Genomic DNA, 6285 nt, shown 5'->3' with positions numbered 1-6285 from the left:
TGCAAATAAAAATATGATGCTCTCTTCTACCTCTGTAAATCTTTGATCTAGAAAATTGAATTTCTCTGCCGACTCACTCAGAGAAATAGATCTTTCCTCAAAACTCGACATCCTTGGCCCAAGGCCTACGCTGCCTCTGAGGTTTCAAACTGCTACCAAGGGAGAAATTTGAACCTCCTTCTTCCTTTCTACTATGATCTCTCTGAATTATGATCTGTGCTCTGAAACCATGTGAAAAATCGGTGACCCGATTCCTACTGCAACAAATTGGCAATATTTCTCCTATTTGTTAAATTACTTTAAACAAATTACTTGCAGTTTTCTACAGCAAATGTCGAAATACATACACTGCAACTTACACAAAATAAAATACTACAGAAATTAAATATTGCACTGGAGATAAATAAACACACACACGATTACATTGTTATTTTTGGACAAATGTCCCCGGAAAAACCCAATGTGGGAAAACCGATGCAGCAGTTGAGGGTTTTATTATTATGCAGTAGTAATCTAAGTACAAATCATTAGATGCCCGAACTGGAAATCTGATACAGAGAATAAACCGGCAAAGAGGTAGTGAGAATAATCTCACATTGCCACTGGCGATCCAGATCTGATCCAGGCTTTGGATGGCTAGCCCCACGCTACCTCTATGCAACCTTTGCATCAAAACCTCTAGGCTTTGTGTCACCTCCTCCTATGATCTTCAGTTTTCAGGAACTTCAACCCTCTGGCCCTCTGGTCTCACACACCAGCGTCTGGCTCTAGATATTGACTTTCCCAATTGAATTTCACACTCCCTCTAAAGCTATGTGCTACCTCTCTGAACCTCTCTCTGCCTTCTCTGCCTTGCACTCTTTAGGATCTGGAAAACTCTCCTCTGATCTACTATCCTTGCCCTTCTCTCACTACTTTGACTTTACTGACTCACTTTCGTCAACTCACAATTTCTACTTAGGCAATCGACTTCCCAGCAAAATCGAATTGTATAAGTGTGTTCTCCAAGTGCCCATCGAACTCCTTCTTATACTCTCGTTGAACCTCCAACGGCCAAGATTAAAACATAATAAATGGCTAAGGTTAACTAGTAGTTGATCTTCGTCTTCTTCTAGAATATTCAGACTAGATTTAATTAATACCCTTTAATTAACCGGATTTCCTAAGTTTAGACTTAGAGAACCATTTAAAATGGTTAATATTTAATTTAATCATCTCTAGGTAGAATTTTCCCAAACAATTTTTGGGTATTGGAGAATGCATGTGTTGTAGCCTCTCTGAAAAATCTCGAGGCAAGAGCACATCTGATGCAACATAAATAAACATACATGTGTGTGTGTGTGTGTGTGTGTGTGTGTGTGTGTGCATGTGAATGTGCATGTGCATGTGTATGTGCATGAGTGTATGAACATGTGGGTGTGTGGATGTTTGTGCATGCACACACAAAATGACCCACTAAATAATTGTTTTCCCCTCTTAAAATGTGCCCAAAAATCGCATCTAGATCTAGTGGACCTTCAATCCATTTCTATGATGTTCTTTCTTATAAATGTCACTCGAGTTATCCATAGTTACTAAGGATGTTGATCAACATCCTTCATACAGAGTACCAAACCTTTTTTATCTCATGCCTCAAATGTCATTTGTAATCCATCTATGAACTAAAGGACCCTTCATTCGACCCTTTCCCCTTGCCTTTAGAAAGTGCTTTTGTGAGAGTAAGAACCCTTACTCTTGATTGAGTTGGTTAGAGATTCCATGTTTGTTTTCTAAGCAAATAGAGAAAGAATTTTTTTAGCTATATAAAGCTCCCCCTTTAATTAGCCCTAAGGGATAGCTCAATTGGTCAAGTTCTCGTTGCTAGGTACCTTGTCAATTGGAGGTCACGGGGTCAAATCTCCTCGACGCCATTGGGGTTACGCCTGACCAGATAAGCCAGTGGGTAGATCCCTTTGGGTGGATTTGCCTAAATTATTACCCGTGGATGTAGCGCCACTCAATGGTAGTGAACCACAGTGGAAAAAAAAACTCCCCCTTTAATTAATAAACTTCTAAGTCCTCTAATAGGATTAATTCTTCTACACCATAAACAATGACATGAATAATGCTTAATTTGTGCATCCATGTTTCCTAAATCTTATATCCATCACCTTCAATCATTGTTGAAGGGAAATAAACCAAAGAAATAAAAAAATAACTTATCATTCAAAATCATCTTTCCAAATTGGTCGATACTTGGACCAAAACAACACCAGAAAATTAATCAATATCACTCTATGGATATTTTTAATACTAGTGTAGATCCATCTTAATTTCATATCCATCAAACACCAAGAGCAATCAATCAAATCTTTTGAGATAATTTTTTTTATTAATTATGGCTCGGGTATAGACATAAATAAAGAGACGGGTAACAAATAATTTTGGTAAATATTCTATTTATATGTTTTTGATTTATGTGTAAATTTGAATATTCTTTTTTCTCTCTTTATATGGCAATGTTTATATTACATTTGCATATCAAATCTCTTTCTTTCCTATCTATAAAGATATGTATTTTGTTTATATCTAAATTTATCTAACATATAGTATTATACGTATCATTTTTTTAAGTTTACATATAAGTGTTACTCATACGATAAATATGAAAACATCTCTCTCATATTTTGTTGTAGATACACCTCATTACTCTCAATGTAATCACCTTAAAAATAGTTAAACTTTTTTAATAATAGAAATACAAATTATAATATTTAATTCAATTTTAACACAAGTTTTAAGTAAATACTATATCAACAAAAGTTCTAAAAATGTGGACAATTCCACTTAAACATGACATTTTTTGTTAATATAAAACATAAATTACCATTTTTATCAACCTAAACACAATCTCTATATGATTATGATAATGATTAACATATACTAAGACCAAATATGGTTTACCGGACCTTAAGAAGGTAAGAGATTACTCGAAATAATTTAGAATTTTATTTCTATGGTTGAAAAATATTAAGAGAAGTGTTTCAAGATCACCATAGCTCTTTGACGCATAGACCTTTTCATCATAATTTGAGACTATCAATTTGGATTAGTTTTTGGAATCCTCCTAGGCCAAGTTGATAGTGTATTTTCCTCTCCCTAACTTAAGCCTTGTTCAATTAGCATTTTGAACCTTTTAAACTTCAATGAAATGAGGTATTTTGTTTCACAATCCCACCTTTGACTCTCTTTCCTTTCAGAGGTTCCTTTCCTCTATGTGTAAGTACCTTTGCCCTCTAAGGGTGATTTTGGTGAACTAAATGAATGGATCAATCGAAATCAGACATTGAGAATTCCGAAGGCAAAAGAAGACCATCTGCAAAGATTCCATATGTAATCCATCTTTGAACTAGAGGATCCTTCACTCTCTGACGGTAGGGCACCTGTAACCTCTTGACTATGTGTGTGTGTGTGTGCGAGCACATGCATGTGTGTGTGAGTGTGTGTGCACGCGTGCAGGTGCATGCATGGGCATATGTGTGTGTGTGCGCGCGCGTGTGAACATATAAAATGGCCCACTAAATAATTTGTTTTCCCTCTCAAGGTGTGCCCAAGAATCGCATCTATACCCATCTACATCTAGTTAACCTTCCATCCATTCCTATGGTGTTTTTTTTATATATGTCACTCAAGTGATGCATAGTTATTGAGGATGTTAATCAACCTTCTTCCTACAGTTTGCCATAGCTTGTTTATCTCATGCCTCAAATTTTATTTGTAATCCATCTATGAACTGAAGGACACTTCGTTGGACCCTTTTCCCTTACCTTTAGAAAGTGTTTCTAAGAGAGTAAGAACCCTTACTCTTGATTGAGTTAATTAGAAAGTCCATGTTTATTTGCTAAGCAAGCAGAGAAAGAAAGTTGTTAGCTATTTGAAAGGTCCCACTGTAATTAACAATAATTTTTGGTAAAAATTGTGTCTATAATATTTTGATTTATTTGTAAATTTGGATCTTCTTTTTTCTCTTTATATATCAATGTTTGTATTACATTTACATATAAAATCTTTTTCTTTCCTATATAGAGAGAGTTTCATTTCATTTGTATCTAAATTTGTATCACATATAGTATTATCAGTATCATATTTTTTTAAGTCTACATGTAAGTGTTACTCATATGATAAATATGATAGAATCTCTCTCATATTCTATTGTAGATAAACCTTTATTACTCTCAACGCAATCACGTTATAGATAATTAACTTGCCCACTAAATAATTGTTTTTCCCTCTCAAGGTGTGCCCAAGAATCGCATCTATACCCATCTACATCTAGCTAACCTTCCATCCATTCCTGTGGTGTTTTTTTATATATGTCACTCAAGTGATGCATAGTTACAGAGGATGTTAATCAACTTTCTTCCTATAGTCTGCCATACCTTGTTTATCTCATGCCTCAAATTTTATTTGTAATCCATCTATGAACTGAAGGACACTTCGTTGGACCCTTTTCCCTTACCTTTAGAAAGTGTTTCTAAGAGAGTAAGAACCCTTACTCTTGATTGAGTTAATTAGAAAGTCCATGTTTATTTGCTAAGCAAGTAGAAAAAGAAAGTTGTTAGCTATTTGAAAGGTCCCACTGTAATTAACAATAATTTTTGGTAAAATTGTGTCTATAATATTTTGATTTATTTGTAAATTTGGATCTTCTTTTTTCTCTTTATATATCAATGTTTGTATTACATTTACATATAAAATCTATTTCTTTCCTATATAGAGATATTTTCATTTCATTTGTATCTAAATTTGTATCACATATAGTATTATCAGTATCATATTTTTTAAAGTCTACATGTAAGTGTTACTCATATCATAGATATGATAACATCTCTCTCATATTCTATTGTAGATACACCTCATTACTCTCAATGCAATCACATTATAGATAATTAACTTTTTTAATAATATAAATAGAAATTATAATCTTTAATTCAATTTTAACAAAATCTTTAAGTAAACACTATATCCACAAAAATTCTAAAAATATGTAGAAAAGTCCACTTAAACACAACAATTTTTTATTAGTATAAAACAAAAATTATCGTTTTTATAAACTTAAACACAATCTCTATATGTTTATGATCATGATTAACATTTACGAAGACAAAATATGGTCTATCGAACCTAAGAGATTACTCTAAATTATTTAGAATTTTATTTATATGCTTAAAAAACATTAAAAGAAATGTTTCAAGATCACCATAGTTGAGTTAAAAGATCAAGAAAATTGGTGGTGTGACAAACATTTTAAAAATTAGATTTATCTAAGTATAAGCTTGACAATCCTAAGAGTGTGATTTTCATCTTCAACCCTCCTATTGTCACAAAGGTGACAAACTCTTTCATCCCATGGCATTTTTGGAATTGACCAAAACCCAATTTCACTATGGAGCTCATGAGAATTTGTCCTTATTTAGCAATATTTATTATTTTCTTCTTTACACTAGTTAAGATAGAGAGATACTTTTGATTTTCGAGATTTGGATTATCACCTCCTTATAATATCTTAGTTTAATGTAATAATAATTTTAATATTATCCTTGTTCTACAAAATGATCTCTTCCTTTGTCCCCCAATGTTCCAACAAAAAACCGAGCATCCTTATGCCATCCCCACTTGAACCGAAGATGGTTTTGGCTAAAATTAGAAGCAATTTTAGGAAACCTCGTCTTCCATATTGTTAAGCCTCTTCTTATACATAATATACCTAGTGATAGTCATATTTTCGATGGGGTAAAAGTTTTCTTCGATGAAGATAGGATAGGGTGCATTTCCTTTAACCTTGAAATTATGGATTATAAATTATTTTTGGATATATCCTATCATTATCTACAACTATATGGAGATATTGCATCCCCAAACCTTATGTCGATATCACATAACAAGGGTGACGAGAGTCTCAAAAAGGAGTTTTTTTTTAACCCCATATCCACACATCTACCGACTTACAAATGTTTCCAAGTCCATAATAAGTCTTTCATCCTACATTTATCTTTTTCTTAACATTAGAATTCTTGTTAAGCTTATGATGGATATCAATTCCAAGATATTTGTATGAACTACTTCCAAGTTGTTGTTATTGTTGTCATATGAAAGTATCATATGATATCTTTCTAGATTTAATTATCATGACTTTCATTTTGTCAATATTAACAGTTATATTCATCCTGGATCAGAAATATTGGAGGATGCTTAGTTGCTTTCCAAAATCATAACGACTCGTTGCCAAAACAACAATATCATTAG

Source organism: Pinus tabuliformis, chromosome X (assembly GCF_031772625.1).
Source record: "Pinus tabuliformis cultivar Carrire ecotype Pingquan chromosome X, CPIR1, whole genome shotgun sequence".
In the NCBI taxonomy this organism is placed as follows: Eukaryota; Viridiplantae; Streptophyta; class Pinopsida; order Pinales; family Pinaceae; genus Pinus; species Pinus tabuliformis.
The sequence above is the reverse complement of the archived record's forward strand: the minus strand, read 5'-3'. Positions refer to the sequence as shown.